Source organism: Eschrichtius robustus, chromosome 5 (assembly GCF_028021215.1).
Source record: "Eschrichtius robustus isolate mEscRob2 chromosome 5, mEscRob2.pri, whole genome shotgun sequence".
Lineage (NCBI taxonomy): Eukaryota > Metazoa > Chordata > Mammalia > Artiodactyla > Eschrichtiidae > Eschrichtius > Eschrichtius robustus.
Window position 1 is genome coordinate 66,144,459 of NC_090828.1, and position 25,342 is coordinate 66,169,800.

General features: G+C 38.6%; 1 protein-coding gene across 1 annotated transcript in view; it reads left to right on the forward strand.

Moving 5' to 3' along the window:
* Positions 1-5,310: 5,310 nt before the first annotated feature.
* SCN9A (sodium voltage-gated channel alpha subunit 9) overlaps positions 5,311-25,342 on the forward strand; it is a 150,089-nt gene continuing 130,057 nt past the window's right edge. Inside the window, exon 1 of the mRNA XM_068544959.1 lies at positions 5,311-5,499. The gene's annotated coding sequence lies outside the window, so the exon portion shown is untranslated. The remainder of the gene's footprint in view (positions 5,500-25,342) is intronic.

Consider the following 25,342-nt stretch of genomic DNA (forward strand, 5'->3'; position numbering starts at 1 on the left):
TGCATTACTATTTTATTGTTTCAAATAATATTATATTTGTTTACACAGACAAATAAAAGTCTGGAAAGACAGTGGTCAACCTGTTAAAACAGTTCGTACATGAAATTCAGGATTACAGGAGTCATTACTTTTCTATTTTGCATATACATATATATTCCTTAAATATTCTTCCAAGTGAGTATTACTTTTAAATACCATGGATTTTCATTTCTTATACTGTATTTTTCACATTTAGAAGTTCAATTTTGGGTTTTTTTATATCTTCTATTTCCCTCTCTTCATCGTGCTCAGATTTTTCTCTACTGTCTTGGGCATTCAAAGCACACATAATATGCAATCTATTGTCCTAATCTGTTAATTCCACCATCTTTGCCATTTCTGGGTCTGTTCCCAGAAATGACCTTTAATTGACTTTTCTGCTGGCTATAGTTCATATTTTCCTTCTTCTTTGCAAGTGTGGTAATTTTTCAAAAATGGATGCCAATCAGTGATAATTTTATGTTGTTAGATCCTTCAGAAAGTGTTGAATTTTATTCTGGTTAGCATTTAAGCAAGTTGAAACCGGTTGGATTCTTTTGTCTTGCTTTTAAGCTTTGTTGCCGTAAATCCAGAGCAACTTTAAAGTTAATTTAGCCCCACTACTAAGACAATATCCTTTTAAGGATTCTACCAATATCTCACATGTGACAAGATCTTTCCACTTTGGTTGGGGGGAATACAGTTTCTAGCCCTGCGTGAGGTCCAGGAATTTTTTGACATGCTGCTTGCCATTAGTTCTTTCCCTGGTCTTAGGTATGTCTGTTCTCACACAATGGCACATCAGGATCAACCAAAAAAGATGAGGGTCTCCTCTGCAGGTCCCTGGCATACTCTCTATGCAGTTCCCTTCTCTCTGGTTCTCTAGCCCACAGATTCCAGCTGCCTCAGCCTCTTAAACTCTGTTTCTGTCTTCTCAACTCAGGGAGGTTGTGGAGCTCTTTTGGGGTTTTCCTCTTTCTTTGCTTCAGTCTGAAAACCAATTTCATGTAGTAAGCTGGGACAATCACCAACTCACCTGGTTTATTTCCTTTCTCTCAGGGTTCACAGTTTTGTATATCATGTTGCCCCAATGTCTAAAAGCAAAGGTTTCATATATTGTGTAACCTTGTCTACTTTAAGGCTTCTGCAAGAAGGGGACTTGGATAACAGTGGTTTTGATCAAGAACCATTTCAAAGAAAGCACATCATCAGCAAAAGTGTTGTTCTGGTAAAAGACCCATCAATGGGCTGTTTGACCTTGTGAGAGGAATTCTTCATGAATAACTGATCAATCAATATATTTACTGAGCATCTCCTACATGCAAAACAAAACACATTTATTTTTCTTTACATGAGTTTACTGGCACAAAGGCCAAGACCATGTCAAATTTGATCAGCAAACACTCTGATGTTGATACATTTTTAGGAAACTGCTTTTCTTCTGTTGTTTCATTATGCATAATTTGTCCATCTTATCACTTCAGCTTACGTCTGATAATCTTCCTTGTTTATTGCTCCATGTTTTAATTATAGTTCTAGTTCTTTTTAATCCTACTTTGAAACTCTACTTTTGAACCCTACTTTTCTTTTTTTTTAATTAATTAATTTATTTATTTATTTTTGGTTGCATTGGGTCTTTGTTGCTGCACGTGGGCTTTCTCTAGTTGTGGGGAGCGGGGGCTGCTCTTCGTTGTGGTGCGCAGGCTTCTCATTGCGGTGGCTTCTCTTGTTGTGGAGCACGGGCTCAAGGGCGCGCAGGCTTCAGTAGTTGTGGCACACGGGCTCAGTAGTTGTGGCTCGCGGGCTCTAGAGCGCAGGCTCAGTAGTTGCGACGCACGGGCTTAGTTGCTCTGTGGCATGTGGGATCTTCCCAGACCAGGGCTCGAACCCGTGTGCCCTGCATTGGCAGGCGGATTCTTAACCACTGAGCAACCAGGGAAGTCCCTGAACCCTACTTTTAAAAAAAATATTTATTTATTTATTTGGTTGCACCAGGTCTTAGTTGTGGCAGGTGGGTTCCTTAGTTGTGGCTCACAGGCTCCTTAGTTACGGCTCCAGGGCTCCTTAGTTGCAGCACATGGGCTCCTTAGTAGTGGCATGCGGACTCTTAGTTGTGGCATACATGTGGGGGCTAGTTCCCTGATCAGGGATCAAACCCAGGACCCCTGCATTGGGAGCATGGAGTCTTATCCACTGTGCCACCAGGGAAGTCCTGAACTCTACATTTTAGCTATGTATACACAAAAACTTATAGCTGTATTCTTCCATTTTCACAAGTGTAATTGTTTTTTCTCAAATTAGAATATTGCCATGTAGCAGATGTTAGAAGATAAATATATATTTCTAATCCTATTTAATGAGAAAAACTCTGCCAGTACTGTATCGCTTAGTTTATTGTCTCATATTACTGCCTATCTACCTCTTTTCCAGAAACTTCTGTAGTTTTGAAAATTGGAGTGGCAATTGTGGAAAAGATAGATGTGTGGATTTCTATGTTACTACCAAGTAAAACAAAATTCTTCATTCTTGTTCTGGTTTTGAAGTATAATATTAGTCAATTTCAAAGTATAAACATCCCTACTTTTTTCTACCCAAATTATAGAATATCAGTTGTGAATAGTCCAAGAATTTATTGGTTGTTGGCTGGCTCAGTTGGGTTCTTCTCTGCCTCCCATAATTCAAGCCTACCCTTTAACCTTCTCAATGGCACTATCTACTTATGTCTACATGTGACACCATCACTTAGTGTTTGGTGAATTCTTAGGGGTATTTAGTGTAATATTCAATAGGAGACTCAGATAGTCTTTTTCTGAATTTAAACAGAGACAAAAAATCCCAGCACTGCCAAAAGAGCAATAAAACACAGACAGCATAGACTAAAGGCAACAGATTACAAATTCTTGCAGGACTGAAAATGGTACATAAACTAAACAGATGGATGGTAAATAAATAGTTGGGAGATGAAAGAGAATTAGAAAAATAATGAATAATATACACCATGCTTTGCCAATGAATTCACAGGTAAAATCCCACCAGGGACCCCTCAGACAAACCAAGGAGGTTTTATTTTTGAAGACCCCCTAATAAGAACCTAGGTATATTGAACAGATTTTTAGAGTGGCAAAGCATGGTGTATATTATTTATTATTTTCTTAGTGGCAGGGGGAGAAGGATACCAAATCCCTTTCCTACCACACAGGTGGGAAAAAATTTTGGTCATTAAGAAAACCTGCTACACTTCATCAAACCAATGGATCACCCAGCCTAGTATCTCATCACTATCCCAAGTGAAGTTTTCTGGGTAGTCCTACATGATATCAACCACCAAAAGTGACGCTAATTTCCTATAATTCCATATGGTGCCATCATTTATCAATTCATCTTGACTCTATTTTTGTCTTCATTTTTCATCATCTCTAGGAATAACAAATCCAATAAACTCACTCTATACTGTATTTTATAATATGGTACTTTGGTTTGTTCTTGATTGCTTCTTTAATTTTGAGTATTTTGGAATTTGATCAAATCTGTGTTAATCATATTAATAAATTTTATAATTTCAGAGGCATTGATCATTTTTTCTTTGTCTTAATCAGCTAGAGCCTTAATGTTCTAATTTATCTTCTTAAGGAAAAAATAACATGGATTTGAAATTCTGTGGGTTCTAATTATTCTGAATGTCATATGGATTATTCCCTAATGAAATGGAGATCAGATGTCAGAGAGCTGTAAGAGAAAGGGTTGATTGAGCTCATCTTACATCTCAGTGACTGTGCATCAGACAATTTAGTTGAAGGGAGACTCCACTTCAAGGTGGTAAGAAAAGACAGTGGCTTTACTGCATCTAATAAAAAAGGCTGTCTCTCTTAGTACAGTTAATTCTTCTTCCTATGTCTGCAAACAATGAAGGAAGAGAAAGTGACTTGGCCATGACATGGCATTGAGAATTAGGCCCCAGTGACCCAGTTCACTCTTCAGTGGAAAGCCTCAGAAACTGACAGTTTCCTTCCTTCAATAGCACATCTTACAAATCAAGAATGTAAGGTCCAAAGCCCCAGGGCAAACCTCAGAAGCTCAGTAAGCGGCCCAGAAAGGTAAACCCTGGGACTTGGAATCCTCTGTGTTTACCACTAAGTATCATTTCCATAATAGGAGTGGAAGCAAATTACACTATAGCTGCAAATGCCCATCATTCATATTTATACAGCTAAGTGATCTGTCCATTTTATAAGGCCGGGATCCGGAAATCTACCCTGCCTCAATGTCTTAATCCTTCGATTTTTCCCCTTGGTGGAAACTTCCTGTTTCTCTTTGAGAAAGATAATTCTATCCTGTTTTCATCGCTTTCCTCCCAGCAGGCTGCTGTAGAAAACACGCGCACGTGCACACACATCGCACAAAATGATTTATAAAGATTTCTTTTCACAGTCGCTCCTACCCAGCTCTGAAATTCAGAACCTATATGACTGATGGTGTAACCAGATGAGCGGGTCCCACGTCCGGGAAGGCAGGTCCCCTCTGCCCCAGGTCCCCCTCTCCACCCACGGCGACTTGGGATCCTCTCTCCGCCTTTGAAAGAAAATGCATTCTTTGCTTCCCTGGAAGACTTGGCAACCCGATCGATCTATCATAAAAAAAGAAAAATCGCAGCCTAGAGACAGGTCTTGCGCGCCACCAACCCAGCCTCCATGGGCAAAGTCCCAGGGAAGGAACCGATTCCCAGTATTGAATCCTCGGAGCCCAGGGCCCAGGAGGCAATGACTGGGCCTTTGCCATCGGTCCCCACATCCTCTGCCCGTAGTTCTCTCCAGCTCCCAGTCAAGCCGCAGTAAGTGACTTCTCGGAAATCTCAGCAGATTCTGCTGAGCAGGAAGGGAGGAAGGGGTGATGGGGGCGGAGTGAGGTAAGGGAAGGGCTCTTCTGGCTCCTGGACACACACGCGCACACACACACGCGCGCGCGCGCCCCACCCAATGTGGTAGGTGAGGGTGCGCGGTCTTGCCATCCCCTCCTCTGCCTTCTACTAGCGCACAGTGGAGAGACTGCAGCATCTCCAATACCTCGCCGGCTGGGTCCCCGCCCCGCGCCCCCTGCGGGAGTGGAGGGCGGCGGGGAGCGAGGGTGGGGAAAGGGCGGGGAGCGAGGAGGGGCCGGAGAACCGGGGCGGGGCCGCTGCTTCCCTGGGCGCGCCCCGGAAGGAGGGGCGCAGTGTCCGGGCTGGCTCTCGCCCGCACTGCAGCGTCGGGTATCTGGTTTCCAATTCCGCGGGCTCGGCCGGCTGGGGCTGGGTGCCAGCGGCGGGTAGTGGCAGGCGCCCGCTGAGCAACAGGAACCCAGAGAAAGAGGGAGCGGCAGCAGCAGCGGAGGGGACGCCGCGGGAGAGAGGCCGGGAGCGAGGAGGGGTCCCTGAAGCCCGCCCCCTACCCGGCGCCAGACTCTGCGGGCGCACTGGGTGAGCATGGTCGGCGGGCAAGGTTGCAAGTAAGTGTCTTTTCTCTTGCTCCTCCGGTATGGCGGGGAGGGAAGCCGCCAGTCTCTCGCCGGTGCTCGCCTCGACCGCCACACCCACCTGTGCCTGATTTCACATCTCTCGGGCTTTGGCCGCCCGGGGTTAACGCCACCTGGAAAGTAGAGAGGGGAGAAGTTAGGCGAGGAGGTGCCAGCGACTGGACAAAGAGGAGCTGGAAAGGCACCCGGTCCTTTGCCAGTTTTGACGGTGTGGATCTGCTGTCAGGTTCTGAAAATGTGGAAAGGCAAGGCAGCTGTACCTCATGGTTTACTATTATTTCTTTCTGTCTACGCTAGCTGAGTCGTTGGATGGGTTTCGGTTCAAGGGGTAGGTCGTATTCTTTACGAGAAAAAAGCTTGTGTTCTTTTTCCCATCTGCAAAGGTGAGCGTGCAGAACCAACAGAGCTGACACTACCTGTGGAGACGGCGAGGATGCGCCGGACTCCTTCGGAGCACACAAACACAAATGATTGACGGGACTGCTTAGGCCCATTTCTCGACGCAGTTTTTTTTTTTTTCAAACGAATGTGCACTTTATAGTGAAATTCAGATGAGATTCAGAATCATTTTAACTTTTTATCGACTTCAGCTGAAACCGTCATTTAGTTTTAGAAGAAAATAGTTCTTTTCGTCACTTCTGTTAAAGACAAAAGATTAAAGCGAGATTAACATACTGGAAACTTCAGTGCCAACTTTTGTGATTACAGCAAACATATTTCTCATTATTTTAGTGTTTTTTATTACAGTTGCAGCATTCAAAATAATTTATATCTCCTCTGAAGCTAACAGCAATTTTTATGTGAGAGAAGCTTAGGGGAGGTTTTAAAAAGCTCACTTCAATAAGATAAAGACCAAATCAACATAGGCTTTTAAAAGAATGATGGATTTTCAGTTGTTGAGTGTGAAGTCAATGCTAGAAGGTTCAGGGTTTTTTCAGAAACACAATGTTCTTTTCTATTTCTCCTTTTCTATGGGCAGGAGAAAGGTATTGTCTTTCTTTGGTAATTTAAAATATATATTCATGATTTTTGCTTTAATGTCAATAAAACCTATCTATATATAATCTGCAAACTAAGTCCAATTATTAAACAGTCCATTTTATTGAAAAGTCTTTAACTTATTTTTCCATCATTTAAAACAATTTAAACTAGAATTCACTTTTTTAGAAACTATGTTAAGTAGGGTCTTTAAAAAATTTTATTAATTATTTGAAAGCTAGTCTTATTTGAGCCCTACGTGTGGCATGATCACGATTGATAGAACAGCTTATTTACAACAAAATGCTAGACAAAATATGGCATTTGATATAACGAAGGATGTGCCCTGTATCAGGCAACCGACAGTAGTTTTGCTTAAGGTACGTTTTTGTATTTTGTAGATGTTTAAAGTACCTCTTTATTTAGAGGTCCCCTTTTGAATGTGAACCATTGTGCAATCGTGGGACACCGTGATATATTCTTATAAAAGCCGGGTATATGGTTTGCCATGATTCCTATGGTGCAGGGCAGGGCTTACAGGGTACCTGATGCTTCTGTGGAAGAAAGATGAGTCAGGTCTGGCTCTCTGCCAAGAGCATCCTCCTGCCTCTGTGACTCTTAGGACCAGGAGATAATCATGGGAGCCCTCCTGTGGTTGTGCTTCTGTGTTTTTGCTACCTGTTGCTGAGGAGACTTCTGGCAGCAAAGAAAAAGTAAGAAATTCAGAGGTGGAATCATTGGGGTCCCATTCACCTTATTTAATGTGACCAACCAACTTTCTCTGTGGCAAGGAAAAAACAGAATCTTGCATTTTTCATGAATAATAAAAATTAATATTTACCTAATATCTATTCCTGTTAGATATGTGAAAGAGTGTGAAGTACTGCGAAGAATTATATGTTATTTTTCTAACCCTGTAGAGGAACTTAAAGTTTATTAATATGAATGGGTCATTCTTAACGTCATAGTGGTAATAATTCATGATTTTCCCTAAAACTCTTGTCTCAGATCCTTTTCCCCAGTCTTTGTCATCTGGATTAATGGTTCTACCATCCACCAAGTGTTGATTGCTTTCTCTTCCTCATCATGGCATTTTATCCCTAATCAGTCCATATTTAGATCTCTCAATCTTATCTCCCAAACGCATCTCTATTCAATTATATTTCTCAGCTGTACCTCTTCCACTCTGTTTTCTATACCTACCCTGCCACCAAATTAGTGGCATCATCATAATTTTCCTGGATTCCTGCTACAGCCTTCACATTAACCTACCTCCATAGTTCGCTCCCTTGTGATTCACTCTCCATACAAAGCAATGCCATTATGCCTCTCCTTAAGAACATTCAGTGGCTCATAACTACATAGAAAAAAGGAATAAATGCAGAAACACAAAACGATCAATAGCAAATTCCTTCTGGTAGCCTACAGCTCACTCTCTGATCTGGCCCTCCACTACAATCTCCCTGAGTGCATCTCCCACTAATTTATATACTCCAGCCACCCTGGTCTTTTTTTTTTTTTTTTTTAATTTATTTATTTATTTTTGGCTGCGTTGTGTCTTCATTGCTGCACGCGAGCTTTCTCTAGTTGTGATGAGTGGGGGCTGCTCTTCATTGCAGTGCGTGGGCTTCTCATTGCAGGGGCTTCTCTTGTTGCAGAGCACGGGCTCTAGGCACGCAGGCTTCAGTAGTTGTGGCACGTGGGCTCAGTAGTTGTGGCTCGTGGGCTCTAGAGCGCAGGCTTGGTAGTTGTGGTGCACAGGCTTAGTTGCTCCGCAGCATGTGGGATCTTCCAGGACCAGGGCTCGAACCCGTGTCCTCTGCATTGGCAGGCGGATTCTTAACAACTGTGCTACCAGAGAAGTCCCCACCATGGTCTTTTAGTACCTGAAACACATGAAACAATTTCACTCCCTAAGGCCTTTTCAAGTGTTCCCAGTGCCTGGACTATTCCTTCCTCTCTTTAAATGCCTAGCTCCTTTGCAAACTTTAAACTTCAGCTCAAAGGTCTCTGCCTCACAGAGATCATTCTTGATCACCTTTTCAAAAGTAAGCTGTTATCTGTTAGTTTCTGTCTTGCTTCCTTGTTTTTTTCCTCCATAGTGCTTATTACAGCATGCGGGTATTTTGTGGATTTGTGGATTTGTGTATTGAGTGCTCCAAATGAATGGGCACCATGTCTTTATTGTTGACCCCGCTTCCATAACAGTACCTACAATGAAGCAGTAGGGGTTTCCTAGATATTTATGTAAATAATAAAGTACAAAGATAAGACTTATTTCACCATAGAGTGCACTAACCCTGCAAACTTAACGCATTTTAGGATTCAATTTCTTTTTTATTTGTTGAGCATTGGGTATATTTACACTCAGTACTATGATTGTGAGGAGGTAAAAGTAAAATATCCTGAGATGTATTCCCATCTCTCAGCAGTGTAGGCATTAAGGTATTCAAAGGGAAGTAGACTATAACACACCCTTAGAAAGGCAGTGACCACAACTGGATTAAAATGTATTTTGAAAAAACATTGGAGTGCATAAGCCAGTGACTTTATGACTTTAGTGTGAGTGATTCCTAATATACAATGATGACCTTATTAGGTTTAAATCTGTATGTTTTACCAAAATTTGAGGGTCGCTTAGTAATCACTAAATTTAAAATCTTGTTTTGTAATAAATATGGACACTTGAGTGGGCTCAGTTGATGGAAGTATGGTCAAATGAGGCTGAGTCCATAGATCAGGTGCCAGCGTGATCCAAATTGGTGTTTACTCCAGACTCAAGGGGCAAATAATCTCACAAATGCAAAGTGTTCACTAGGGAAGGCTCAGAGAGACACCATGGACTAATACAGGAAGATCCATCACTATTATTGGGGAAGGGGAGTGGGCTTCAAAATTCACATTGGTGAATGATAGCATCATACTTATACTAGAATGTATACGCACACACACTCTTTTTTTTTAAATTTAATTAATTTTTTTATACAGCAGGTTCTTATTAGTCATCCATTTTGTACACATCACTGTATACATGTCAATCCCAATCTCCCAATTCATCCCACCACCCCCCCCCCCCCCACTGCTTTCCCCCCTTGGTGTCCATACGTTTGTTCTCTACATCTGTGTCTTAATTTCTGTCCTGCAAACCGGTTCATCTGTACCATTTTTCTAGGTTCCACATATACGCATTAATATACGATATTTGTTTTCTCTTTCTGACTTACTTTGCTCTGTATGACAGTCTCTAGATCCATCTACGTCTCTACAAATGACCCAATTTTGTTCCTTTTTATGGCTGAGTAATATTCCATTGTATATATGTACCACATCTTCTTTATCCATTCGTCTGTTGATGGGCATTTAGGTTGCTTCCATGACCTGGCTATTGTAAATAGTGCTGCAATGAACATTGGGGTGCATGTGTCTTTTTGAATTATGGTTTTCTCTGGGTATATGCCCAGTAGTGGGATTGCTGGGTCATATCGCTGGGTCAATTCTATTTTTATTTTTTTAAGGCACCTCCATACTGTTCTCCATAGTGGCTGTATCAATTTACCTTCCCACCAACAGTGCAAGAGGGTTCCCTTTTCTCCACACCCTCTCCAGCATTTGTTGTTTGTAGATTTTCTGATGATGCCCATTCTAACTGGTGTGAGGTGATACCTCATTGTAGTTTTGATTTGCATTTCTCTACTAATTAGTGATGTTGAGCAGCTTTTCATGTGCTTCTTGGCCATCTGTATGTCTTCTTTGGAGAAATGTCTATTTAGGTCTTCTGCCCGTTTTTGGATTGGGTTGTTTGTTTCTTTAATATTGAGCTGCATGAGCTGTTTATATATTTTGGAGATTAATCCTTTGTCCATTGATTCATTTTCAGATATTTTCTCCCATTCTGAGGGTTGTCTTTTCATTTTGTTTATGGTTTCCTTTGCTGTGCAAAAGCTTTTAAGTTTCATTAGGTCCCATTTGTTTATTTTTCTTTTTATTTCCATTACTCTAGGAGGTGGATCAAAATATATCTTGCTGTGATTTATGTCAAAGAATGTTCTTCCTATGTTTTCCTCTAAGAGTTTTGTAGTGTCCAGACTTACATTTAGGTCTTTAATCCATTTTGAGTTTATTTTTGTGTATGGTGTTAGGGAGTGTTCTAATTTCATTCTTTTACATGTAGCTGTCCAGTTTTCCCAGCACCACTTATTGAAGAGACTGTCTTTTCTCCATTGTATATCCTTGCCTCCTTTGTCATAGACTAGTTGGCCATAGGTGTGTGGGTTTATCTCTGGGCTTTCTATCTTGTTCCATTGATCTATGTTTCTGTTTTTGTGCCAGTACCATATTGTCTTGATTACTGTAGCTTTGTAGTATAGTCTGAAGTCAGGGAGTCTGATTCCTCCAGCTCCGTTTTTTCCCTCAAGACTGCTTTGGCTATTCGGGGTCTTTCGTGTCTCCATACAAATTTTAAGATTTTTTGTTCTAGTTCCGTAAAAAATGCCATTGGTAATTTGATAGAGATTGCATTGAATCTGTAGATTGCTTTGGGTAGTATAGTCATTTTCACAATATTGATTCTTCCAGTCCAAGAACATGGTATATCTCTCCATCTGTTGGTATCATCTTCAATTTCTTTCATCAGTGTCTTATAGTTTTCTGCATACAGGTCTTTTGTCTCCCTAGGTAGGTTTATTCCTAGGTATTTTATTCTTTTCGTTGCAGTGGTAAATGGGAGTGTTTCCTTAATTTCTCTTTCAGATTTTTCATCATTAGTGTATAGGAATGCAAGAGATTTCTGTGCATTAATTTTGTATCCTGCTACTTTACCAAATTCATTGATTAGCTCTAGTAGTTTACTGATAGCATCTTTAGGATTCTCTATGTACAGTATCATGTCACCTGCAAACAGTGACAGTTTTACTTCTTTTCCAATTTGTATTCCTTTTATTTCTTTTTCTTCTCTGAGTGCCATGGCTAGGACTTCCAAAACTATGTTGAATAATAGTGGTGAGCGTGGACATCCTTGTCTTGTACCTGATCTTAGAGGAAATGTTTTCAGTTTTTCACCATTGAGAATGATGTTTGCTGTGGGTTTGTCGTTTATGGCCTTTATTATGTTGAGGGAGGTTCCCTCTGTGCCCACATTCTGGAGAGTTTTTGTCATAAATGGGTGTTGAATTTTGTCAAAAGCTTTTTCTGCATCTATTGAGATGATCATATGGTTTTTCTTCGTCAATTTGTTAATATGGTGTATCACATTGATTGATTTGCGTATATTAAAGAACCCTTGCACCTCTGGGGTAAATCCCACTTGATCATGGTGTATGATCCTTTTAATGTGTTGTTGGATTCTGTTTGCTAGTATTTTGTTGAGGATTTTTGCATCTATATTCATCAGTGATATTGGTCTGTGATTTTCTTTTTTTGTAGTATCTTTGTCTGTTTTTGGTATCAGGGTGATGGTGGCCTCATAGAATGAGTTTGGGAGTGTTCCTTCCTCTGCAATTTTTTGGAAGAGTTTGAGAAGGATAGGTGTTAGCTCTTCTCTAAATGTTTGATAGAATTCACCTGTGAAGCCATCTGGTCCTGGGCTTTTGTTTGTTGGAAGATTTTTAATCACAGTTTCAATTTTATTACTTGTAATTGGTCTGTTCATATTTTCTATTTCTTCCTGGTTCAGTCTTGGGAGGCTTTACCTTTCTAAGAATTTGCCCATTTCTTCCAGGTTGTCCATTTTATTGGCATAGAGTTGCTTGTAGTAGTCTCCTAGGATGCTTTGTATTTCTGCGGTGTCTGATGTAACTTCTCCTTTTTCATTTCTAATTTTATTGATTTGAATCCTCTCCCTCTTTTTCTTGATGAGTCTGGCTAATGGTTTATCAATTTTGTTTATCTTCTCAAAGAACCAGCTTTTAGTTTTATTAATCTTTGCTCTTGTTTTCTTTGTTCTATTTTATTTATTTCTGCTCTGGTCTTTATGATTTCTTGCCTTCTGCTAACTTTGGGTTTTGTTTGTTCTTCTTTCTCTAGTATCTTTAGGTGTAAGGTTAGATTGTTTATTTGAGATTTTTCTTGTTTCTTGAGGTAGGCTTGTATAGCTATACACTTCCCTCTTAGAACTGCTTTTGCTGCATCCCATAGGTTTTGGATCGTCGTGTTTTCGTTGTCATTTGTCTCTAGGTATTTTTTGATTTCCTCTTTGATTTCCTCAGTGATCTCTTGGTTATTTAGTAACGTATTGTTTAGACTCCATGTGTTTGTGTTTTTTACGTTTTTTTCCCTGTAATTCATTTCTAATCTCATAGTGTTGTGGTCAGAAAAGATGCTTGATATGATTTCAATTTTCTTAAATTTACTGAGGCTTGATTTGTGACCCAAGATATGATCTATCCTGGAGAATGTTCCGTGCACACTTGAGAAGAAAGTGTAATCTGCTGTTTTTGGATGGAATGTCCTATAAATATCAATTAAATCTATCTGGTTTATTCTGTCATTTAAAGCTTGTGTTTCCTTATTAATTTTCTGTTTGGATGATCTGTGCATTGGTGTAAGTGAGGTGTTAAAGTCCCCCACTATTATTGTGTCACTGTCGTTTTCCTCTTTTATAGCTGTTAACAGTTGCCTTATGTATTGAGGTGTTCCTATGTTGGGTGCATATATATTTATAATTGTTATATCTTCTTTTTGGATTGATCCCTTGATCATTATGTAGTGTCCTTCCTTGTCTCTTGTAACATTCTTTATTTTAAAGTCTATTTTATCTGATATGAGTATTGCTACTCCAGCTTTCTTTTGATTTCTATTTGCATGATATATCTTTTTCCATCCCCTCACTTTCAGTCTGTATGTGTCCCTAGGTCTGAAGTGGGTCTCTTGTAGACAGTATATATATAGGTCTTGTTTTTGTATCCATTCAGCAAGCCTGTGTCTTTTGGTTGGAGCATTTAATCCATTCACGTTTAAGTTAATTATTGATATGTATGTTCCTGTTACCATTTTGTTAATCGTTTTGGGTTTGTTTTTGTAGGTCCTTTTCTTTTCTTGTGTTTCCCACTTAGAGAAGTTCCTTTAGCATTTGTTGTAGAGCTGGTTTGGTGGTGCTGAATTCTCTTAGCTTTTGCTTGTCTGTAAAGCTTTTGATTTCTCCATCGAATCTGAATGAGATCCTTGCTGGGTAGAGTAATCTTGGTTGTAGGTTTTTCCCTTTCATCACTTTATATATATCATGCCACTCCCTTCTGGCTTGTCGAGTTTCTGCTGAGAAATCAGCTGTTAACCTTACGGGAGTTCCCTTGTATGTTATTCGTCGTTTTTCCCTTGCTGCTTTCAATAATTTTTCTTTGTCTTTAATTTTTGCCAATTTAATTACTATGTGTCTCGGCATGTTTCTCCTTAGGTTTATCCTGTATGGGACTCTCTGTGCTTCCTGGACTTGGGTGGCTATTTCCTTTCCCATGTTAGGGAAGTTTTCGACTATAATCTCTTCAAATATTTTCTCTGGTCCTTTCTCTCTCTCTTCTCCTTCTGGGACCCCTGTAATGCGAATGTTGTTGCGTTTAATGTTGTCCCAGAGGTCTCTTAGGCTGTCTTCATTTCTTTTCATTCTTTTTTCTTTATTCTCTTCTGCAGCAGTGAATTCCACCACTCTGTCTTCCAGTCACTTATCCGTTCTTCTACCTTACTTATTCTGCTATTGATTCCTTCTAGTGTATTTTTCACTTCAGTTATTGTTTTGTTCATCTCTGTTTGTTTGTTCTTTAATTCTTCTAGGTCTTTGTTAAACATTTCTTGCATCTTCTCGATATTTGCCTCCATTTTTCTGAGGACCTGGATCACCTTCACTATCATTATTCTGAATTCTTTTTTTGGAAGGTTGGCTATCTCCACTTCATTTAGTTGTTTTTCTGGGGTTTTATCTTGTTCCTTCATCTGGTACATAGCCTTGTGCCTTTTCATTTTGTCTGTCTTTCTATGAATGTGGTTTTTGTTCCACAGGCTGCAGGATTGTAGTTCTTCTTGCTTCTGCTGTCTGCCCTCTGGTGGATGTAGCTATCTAAGAGGCTTGTGCAAGTTTCCTGATGGGAGGACTGGTGGTGGGTAGAGCTGGCTGTTGCTTTCATGGGCAGAGCTCAGTAAAACTTTAATCCACTTGCCTGCTGATGGGTGGGGCTGGGTCCCCTCCCTGTTGCTTGTTTGGCTTGAGGAGACCCAACACTGGAGCCTACCAGGGCTCTTTGGTGGGGCTAATGGCGGACTCTGGGAGGGCTCACACCAAGGAGTACTTCCCAGAACTTCTGTTGCCAGTGTCCTTGTCCTCACGGTGAGACAGAGCCACACCCCACCTCTGCAGGAGCTCCCCCCCCAACACTAGCAGGTAGGTCTGGTTCAGTCTCTGTGGTGTCACTGCTCCTTCCCCTGGGTCCTGATGCACACACTACTTTGTGTGTGCCCTCCAAGAGTGGAGTCTCTGTTTCCCCCAGTCCTGTCAAAGTCCTGCAATCAAATACCGCTAGCCTTCAAAGTCTGATTCTCTAGGAATTCCTCCTCCCGTTGCCGGACCCCCAGGTTGGGAATCCTGACGTGGGGCTCAGAACCTTCACTCCAGTGGGTAGACTTCTGTGGTATAAGTGTTCTCGAGTTTGTGGGTCACCCACCCAGCAGTTATGGGATTTGATTTTATTGTGATTGCACCCCTCCTACCGTCTCATTGTGGCTTCTCCTATATCTTTGGTTGTGGGGTATCTTTTTTGGTGAGTTCCAACTGTCTTCCTGTCGATGATTGTTCAGCAGTTAGTTGTGATTCCAGTGTTCTCGTAAGAGGGAGTGAGAGCACGTCCTTCTACTCCACCGTCTTGAACCAATTTCCTCACACACTCTTTGTGTGACAATAAGTCCCCTCTTTTTTTGAGACTGTACTTAAAGATATGAAACAAATAAGTAGTTTTGCTATTAACATTTGGTTGAAAATTTAGGTTTTGGTTAAGCAGTCAGCTTTGATTAATGATATTTTTATCTAGCAAGTGTTTAACCGTATTTGTTTGTTTGTTTGTTTTTGGTAAAGAATTTGGCAATCATGTTTCTTCTTGAAGGACTAAACTATTTCATGAATTGTCGCCAGGGATTTGGTTAAATTTTGCAATTATGGTGGCACAACATGGTTGTTGTAATCTGTTGGAATGCATCTGTGTACTAATTGAAGTTGGGCCTCCATTTTACACATCCCACATTAGCTAATTCATTCTCACATGGAGGTATTAGGGCTTCCTTCTTCAGAACTATGTAGGATTAGATTACTATTTAAGATGGCAAGGTCATAATGAAATGGATAGTCTAAGATTGTATGAAAATGATTTTCATATGAGAATTTTTAGAAGAGCATTCACAGACGTTGGGTAGATCACTTTTGTGGAATATGAGAGAACAGTTTTGGTGTCTTTTGCATTCTGAAAAATGAAATTTCTTCATTGAAGGTTTAACTTCCTCTTCCTTCTCTGTGTAGCTAGAAGGAAATGGCTTTAGGCAACAGGGAAAGCCATCAGCTCTTGGAAGCTAAAGGTAAAATGAAGTTTGGGGGAATGAAACCCTTGAGTGGTGAGGAAAAATGCCAGACCATGAAAGAGGGGAAGGAGGAAGGAATGCCTTGAACAGTGACAATAAACATCATCGGCCACAAACAAATTTGAGTTGACGTTGTATATAGAATTGGATGATCTTATATCTTTTTAGCCCCACTGAGAAAATAATTCTTTCTTTCTTCTTTGAAATAACAACTGTATTTTAAGTGAAAAAATTCTGTCATTGCTTCTTTAATACAGGAAATTGAATACCTTTGGATTTTTAAACTGATATAACTGGGAGCCAAAAATACCATATATTATTATTGTTAAAATATACCATTACTTTAATTGTAATTTCATTGCTGTTCATTTTATGACTTCCTTTTGTTGTGTCAGGTGTTTGAGAGACTGCCATTATTGATCACAACTTTCTTTAAAATGTCTCTTTGGATTTTTTACAAAGCTGTCTGAATCATTTATTAAAATATGATAAAACTTTAATTGCACCTATGATTGTTCACTTGGAAATTGTTCAGTCTTACAGGGAGTGAGTACACTTACAGTATCATTAATCCTACCATCTCTGCCCTGCAGTGAATGCCTTTTTCTTGCCCTTTCTCTCTTATATCTCATCTTTGAAAACATTTGATCTATATACCAGTAATACAAATTTTGCCCCACTGTTAGGTCAAAGTATTAACACAAATAATTGGAAAATTTAGCCTCTAAAGAAGAATTAGTAATATTAGATAGATGCATTAAAATATAAGTACAAAGACATCTCTGTGTAGATGTTTAATGAAATCTTTTTTGTGTTATACGCCAAACGACACTCCCGTGTCATCTGATTGTTTTTTAAAAATAGGGGTGATTTCACTAGATGTAATGTTTGCCAACTATATTAGTCACTCATAAACTATATATCTTAGAATCTAATGTAATTAAAAATATGTCATCTTCTTCAGGGCCTATTATTTAGAAGTTCAAAAAAGGGGTAAATAGAAGTAAACAGTAGATATACAAATCCATACATAAAAATAAAACAGGGGAAAGTGAGAGAAATGTTATATGATAATGAAATATTCCCTTATGTATTGACTTAAACTCCACTAAATGATTATTCCTTCAAGTCCAATGGACAGTGCTTTCTTTAGGGCTTAGAGTATGGATAATTTACTAACTCTATGTACATTTTAAATAGAATAAATAGAATATTTTATTGGTAAATTATGCTTTCATTTTCCCTGGGTGATGATATAAAGTTAACATTCCTTCTAGATAAATATTATGGGACCAATCTTCATAGGTGATCCTTTCATGGAACAAGTATTACAAAGTTGAAGTGATGATTTCCACACAAATGGAAATACGTATATATTCTTGTTACCCTGGACAAACTTGGCTCAAGGTAATTCAAGTAGGGAGAAAACAAATGTCATCCTCAAGGGTCAACTGGGAGCAAGCTTCTTACAATCCCATGAGATCGTCTGACAGACTCTCAGGAATGAATGTTTGTGGCATGGCTATGCAGAGAAACTCTTTTGAAAATTCATATTATGTCCCTCCTATAGTTCAGAATCATTGTAAAATATTGTTATAACATGTTAAAAGCACAGAGGAATAAATTTGTGTTCACATTAGGGTGGTGAAAAAAGTGTTTGTCTAGTTATCTCTCTTCCTGAACATGTGATCTTAGTCAAATACTTTCACTTCCCAAATGCAACTTTGTTATAAAATTGGTAGTGTCTACTTCTCAGGGTTGCTGAACAAATTAGGTTAAAAATATATATATCCACAGCAGCCATTTTAGTGTCTCACACATGATAAGGAGGTGTTCAATAATGTTGGCTAGACATTTGGTGACAGTATATAGACAGCACAGTATACATCTTGTTAATATTACTGATACTAACATTAATTTTTTTTTAACATCTTTATTGGAGTATAATTGCTTTACAATGGTGTGTTAGTTTCTGCTTTATAACAAAGTGAATCAGTTATACTTATACATATGTTCCCATATCTCTTCCCTCTTGCGTCTCCCTCCCTCCCACCCTCCCTATCCCACCCCTCTAGGTGGTCACAAAGCACCGAGCTGATCTCCCTGTGCTATGCAGCTGCTTCCCACTAGCTATCTATTTTACATTTGGTAGTGTATATATGTCCATGCCACTCTCTCACCCTGTCACATTAATTTAACAGCTTCATATGTGAGGGTCTCATTTATGCCGAGTAGTGCATTAAGGGATTTGCAAAGGCTCCTTTTAAATCCCCACAACCGCCCTCTGAGGTGAGTAAACACTAAGGCTCAGGTGTTACCTAACCTTCACAAAGACTCACCGTGTTTACTAAACTTGAATAACATATATATTCCTTTTAATGGAAATAAAATCTTATTTATCCCAAGATTACGCTTGCAAATATCCCAGAGGTACGCCTGGTTACCAGGTATGCCACAAAAGCCTTTTTAACCCATAATGGAGCTGAAAGAATCTACATTTGCAATTAAACATAGCAAACTGTGTAATTACAATACTATAGAACAAGAAAAAGAAAGGTTGAATATTGGTTAAATGTTCCCCTTGAATACTGATTCTTGGGCAGTGCATTTGTATTAAACTGAAATTGAGATTTAGGTAGAAGTTTGAAGACAGTATGATATTATGAAATGTATCTATACATCTATAAAGTGTTCCTGAGGTTGTTTTAGGCATTGAATAGCTTTGCTTTCTTGGTCTAGGGGTGTCACTGTATTACTCTGACTTGACTTGGCCACAATTAGAGTATTGGGTTTTTTTGGTTTTATTATGAGAGAATCAAGACAGGAAAGGGGACTTTCCCAAGGCGGACAAAAATTGAAAGAGGGGTAGTGTCATTGAAAAGGGTATGTGTATGAAATGTCTGGGGCAGGTTCATTCAGCTCTGAGCTGTGAAATGGAGTAGAAACACGGAGTGGAGTTGTACCTATGAGATCCTGGGTGTTAGAGGATGGAGAAGGAGAGAAAGCAAAGTGATCTTGTGCAGGGTAAGGAAAGAAGAAGACAGTGTTCATCTAGAGTGTTCTTATGTCCTAACCTAAAGTTCAGTACTTATTGTAACAAAGAATCAATGATTTATATCAATAACAGTGATTCTTTAACATCAGTGATTCAGGGTGCTTACTCTTAAGGGTTTTTTAAAACATTTGGGGAAAAATAATTTATTTTACATGATACTTATAATAATTTTCTAAGGCAGATGATTTTCTTTTAATATCTGTTATCTACTTAGATACTGTTCTTTGAGTGAGATATGAAAATCATGAGAAATTGGACCCCTGAGTTCTATGATATGTCTCAGTCTGTTCTCGTGGTTGTGGATTGGCAGCTTATCCACTAGACTGTTAAGGTTTTAAGGGTAGAGACCATAACTTGTTCATATTGGCACCCCTGCAGGGTGCCATACATGCAGTCATTCTTGATACGTATTTCATGAATCAATGATACATACTACACAACCAGGTGCTTGACTTTTATGAAAAATAGCTTTTTCACTGAAACTGAATGCTTTCTAAGAATATAGGAGGAATAAGTTAACAAGAATTTAATAATTTATGCTTCTCTTGCCTAGCTTTTTACCATTACTAGGTAAATTCCTATTTCTTATTTCTTAGGGAAGGAATAGCATTCCTGCTTATTTTCTGCCCCAGTTTGGGTTCGTCAATTCTAGGTGACAATATTTAGCCTCCTTTGCATAAAAGAGCCAAAATATTTTGACATGTACTCAAGTTGATGCATTAAAAAGGCCCAAATCCGTTTCTAAAGATTTGCTTAAGAGGTGGACTGGTAATTAGATAGTAAAAAAAAAATTCGAACTACAATTTCCAACTGATTTGTCTTGAGCTCATGATCAATCATTAAGCCCTGTCTGGTTGGCCTCCAAAATGTGTAGGTCAGGAGTTCGAATCCAAGTTTGTTATCAGTGCCATTGAGGTTTGTGGGGAGGGAGGACCTGGCAGAGATCCCAAGGGTAGTGGTAAAGAGATGCTGAGTTGCTCCAGGTCAGTTCCTAGAACTCTCAGCCTCACTATTCTCGGTATTTATATGTCTTCTGAAATTAAATGGTAATTCCTTCTTTCCTTCCCTCTTCCTTTGTTCACTCCCTTCAGCAAGTATTTATTGAGTAGCTATTCAGGGCACTGCTGTAGACACTGTACATGCAGCATTGAACAAACCGTAGAGGTTTCCTGCTAGTTTTGAGACAGATAATGAATAAGTAAACAAATGTTCACCACTTCCTGACCTTGTATTATACTATATACTGTGAAGAAAAATAAAGCAGGACAGAGAAAATTGAGGGAAGGAGACATTGTTTATTAAGGGTGGTTAGAAAAGCCTTTTAGAGGTGCTATTTGAGCAGAGACCTGAAGGAGGTAAGGAAGTGAGGGAGCCAGCTACTAAGCTACAGGAAAATTATTCTAGTCACAAGAAGCAGCGATCGCAACAGCCCTAAGGCATATTTGATGTGTTTATGGAACATCAAGGAGGTCAGCGTGACTGAAGTGCAGAGAGCAAGGTGGAAAGTGGTAGAAGATGGGGACCTTTTCTTAACTTGGAGAAGAGTACTAAGTCTGCCTAGAGGTCTGTGTGATGTCAACATTACAGTGACTGGCAGGGGACAGACTTTGGGAGGGGGTGAAGTGTGCTTTCTTTAAAAACTGGATCCCATTCTGGACGTGGGTACCACACAATCCAAATATATGTTTGGGAAACTCCTAATTTCCACACAAAATTAATCTTTCAGTCATTTTTTGTGATTTATATGTAAATGTTTTATATTCTTTTCTCATCTGCAATAGATTAGATTCTTGGAAGCCATTTGAGGAAAGAAGGGCTAATATGACAGAGGTTACAACTGAGATTATCTTTAAATGTTTAAATTCTGGAAATTAAAACATGGCAAGAGTACAGTAATATTTTGCATATTTTGATTAATTTTTATACCTATTGTGCAAATTATTTCTCATGAAATAATGATACTGCATATATATAAAGGAGTCCTGCCTGGCAAAATAGATACCAGGGAAGCACATCTGAATCCCATCGAGGTTGACCCACTGTTAACTGCCATGACTTTGGTTTCTTCCTGACTCTCCTCCTTACAGTTCTCAGCACATTTTTGCAAATTAAAAAATAAAAAAAAATTTGCAGTAAAATATACGTAACATAAAATTTACCATTTCAGCCATTGTTAAGTGTACAACTCAGGGGCATTAAGTCTATTCACATTGTTTGCGACCATCACCACCATCCATCTCCGGAACTTTTTCATCATTCCGCACTGAAACTCTGTACCCATTGAATAATAATTCCTCATGCTTTCCACTCCCCCCAGTTCCTGGTAACCACCATTCTACTTTCTTTCTTTATGAATTTGACTATTCCAGGTACCTCATGTAAGTAGAAATATACAATATTTGTCCTTTTTTGTCTGGCTTATTTCACCTTGCATAATATTTTTAAGGCTCATTGATGTTATAGCATGTATCAGAACCTCCTTCCTTTTTAAGGCTGTATAGTAATCCATTGTATGTACATACCACATTTTATTTATCCATTCCTCCACTGATGGATGTTTGGGTTGCTTGTATGTTATGCATAATGCTGTGATGAACACCATTGTACAAATATCTCATTGAGTCCCTGCTTTTAATTCTTTTGGGTATATACCCACAAGTAGAGTTGCTAAATCAGAAGATAATTCTATAATTAATTTTTTGAAGAACTGCCATACTCTTTTGCACAGTGGCTGCAGTATTTTATATTCACACCAGCACTGCATAATAGTTCCAATTTCTCTACACCCTCACTAACATTTATTTTCTCTCTTTTTAAATAATGGTCATCCTGCTGGGTGTGAAGTTGGCTCTCCCTGTGGTTTTGACTTGCATTTCCTAATGATTAGTGAAGTTGAATATTGTTTCATGTGCATATTGACCATTTGTATATTTTCTTTGCAGAAATATGTATTCAAGTCCTTTGCTCATTTTAGAATAGGGCTGTTTGTTTTTGTTGTTGAGTTTAAGAGTCCTTAATATATTGTGGATATTAGTCCCTTATCAGATACATGATTTGCAAATATTTTGTCTGTTCTTGGGTTGTCTTTTACTCTCCAGCAGTGTGCTTTGACACACAAAAGTTTTAATTTTTATGAAATCCAATTTTCTTTTTCTTTTGCTGCCTGTACTTTTGGTGCCGTATCCAAGAAATCATTGCCAAATCCAATGTCTTAAAGGTTTTTCCCATGTTTTCTTACTTTAGTTTTATAGTCTTAGCTCTTAAGTTTAGGCCTGTGATCCATTGCTGATTATTTTTTTCCATTCCTATAGACATTATAGAGTCTAAGAGTCTCCAGCTTCCCTTCACCCGTCACTCCCAGGGGTTTGGTTTTTAGTTCAGTATTCCTTACTCTAAACATTTACCTTTCTTTTCAGTAACCCCCATCTCATTTGTTCTTTCTTGTATGCTAGGATTAAAGTGCTTGAAATTATTGAAAGAGTATAGTAGCGACAAACGGAGATTCCTGGTGCAGAAAGAATATTTTATACTCACATGCTCCTAGTCTCTGATTGGGTTCATTCATCCTTTTGACCAATCTTATTATTGAAAAATGTTTGGGTTTAGTCCCTTCCTATGTAGTTTAGGAATTCTGATTCCTTACTCACTAGATAATAGATTCAGGAGCTCTTTATATTCTGATCCTAGGTATTAGATGATATGATTAAATAGAGCAAGAATTTTGTCTTGCTACAGTTATAACCCCTCCAATCATAGCACAATATTTTACACAGAGTGGGTTCTCAATACTACTTGATTGAATAAACAGATGAGTAAATGAATGGGAAAAAAAGACTATTTTGTTTCCTTAGGTGTTTGGTAAATCAATGGCTTCTACTATTTAGAATTTTAGATTCATTTTAATAAAGAACAAGTTCGAAAAACTCCTTTCCCCTTTCCCTTAATTCTTAGTGAAGACACTAATTTTTCAATCAATTTTGTTAGAAGTGTTTTTAGAAGAGTTTGCTGCTGAGAACTGAGGTTTGAAGATTAGAGTTTGTACCACAAATATTTCTGCTCCATTAGACAGTCCTTGTGGAGGTTAAGTCCTATAAGCAGCACCTTTCCCCTTGGGTAGCTACCAGCAAATGAAAAATGGTGACTATTTATAGAAACTCAAGGTCACTGTGTACGGTTTATATTGTCATGAAAATATGACATATGAACATCTTTTTGTTTATAAACAGTTAAATGCATTAATTAGAACAATAGCTGAAAGAAGTAAAACCCATAAATAAAAGTTAAGCCCCTTTGCCATTGAATTGTTATATACTCTTTTTGCCTGAACACTCACCTTATCTCAGAATACAAGTCGTCTGGTCAGATATCTACTGGAATGTAAATTTGAAGAAGGATGGGAATTATTTTCTCCCCACATACTTGTTACTCTGTGGCCAGTATCTAATCTGGAATTTTCCCCACTATTCTAAGCCTGTTTACATTTATTATGAGAGTCTGAAAATCCTGTTTAAAAGTGGCAGAAAGTAAGAGATATTATCATACATTTAATTCACCCCTCTTTAAAAATAGCCATACCCTTCATCTTCTGAATATCTTTTAAACAATGACTACCTCAAAAGAGGGTACTTTTTAAACAGTGTTATATGGGTTTCATCGTATTCCCAGATTGAGGTCAGGGCTACTGAATGCCTTGCCATAATCATAGCCTCTAGTTCTAAGAAGGAGTAGAGAAGTATGAAGCACAGGAAGTTCCTCTGTTGATGAACATATTAGTTTGATGGACATATTAGTTTGCAAAAGACATGTTTGTAAGTTCATGTGATTCATTCCATGGTTCTTTACCATCCCTAGATGAATTTCCACTAAATAAGCTGTTTCTTTAGAATCATAAAACCTCCTTTCCCTGCCATTATGCATTCTAAAAAAATGTCTACACCAAAAGTCTTATAAGTAGACTGACAACTTTTCTTGATAATGTCCACAAATATTCCAAAGAATCTCTTGGCATGTGTACTACTTAATTCACTTGTTCTGATATTGAGTTAAAGGGCTTTGAGTCTATTGAACCGTTCCTGGCCTGCCAGGAATATTTGATCAGCAGCTGTCACTATGCTTGGATTTTACCTTCTTGAATGAATACCTAGCCTTCTCTTGCTTTAGCATTAAGTTCTGGAGCATCCACTACTAATGAAGAATAATCCTCTGACCCCTACTAGAAATTTTTCCCTATTTTTTTTTTAAATAATGTTTCTGTGTATCATGCTGGTTATTGCCTACCCTCAGCATTTTTAACCTATTGCATGAGCCTGCTCAGTCCTAAAGAACCATTTCTAATGTCAGATGATTAATCTTTTATGAACTTGCCATATTCCTTATTTTCATACACTTTCAATTATTTTATTATTTCCACTTTGGTTTTCATCAAATTCCAATTTTTTGGTTATCAAACATTTTAACACTCTCAGTATATTTGCAGTTAACAAGTCTGATTGATTTAATAATTTTTATCACCTTTTAAAAGCAATGCACACATTCTGCGTACACTGCATGGACAGACTAATGAGCCTTATGTCAGGCAGGGACTAGATGACTGTATGACGTATATCGCCATCTGTTGGCAGAAAGCACTGTCGTTTTGGTTGATCATAGTTCAGTTTTAATCTTTAAAATATCTTGAAAGTGGAGACTCACAGACTTAAAGAATGAATTTATGATTACCAGGGGGGAAAGGTGGCGGGGGGGGATAGTTAGGGAGTTTGGGATTGACAGGTACACACTGCTATATTTAAAATGGATGACCAACAAGGACCTACTGTATAGCATAGGGACCTCTGCTCAGTATTCTGTAACAACCTAATTGGGAAAAGAATTTGAAAAAAGAATAGATACATGTATATGTATAACCGAATCACTTTGTTGTACACCTGAAACTAACAAAACATTGTTGATCAGCTATACTCCAGTGTGAAATAAAAAGTTAAAAAACAAAACAAAACAGGTACAACCCCTAAGAAGAGCAATTTGGGAATATCTTTCAAAATTACAAATACACATATCTTTGACCTAAAAAAAAAACAATCCCGAAGAAGAAAAGTTTCTGTGTGTAGGTAAATGCAAAGCTTTATCTATTATGAAGTAACCAAATTTATTCTCCTTTCTTAAGAACGTTAGGTGTGCAAAATCAATTGATAAGGAAGTTGATAAAAATCATTCACAATAATGGTTAGAGCTTTT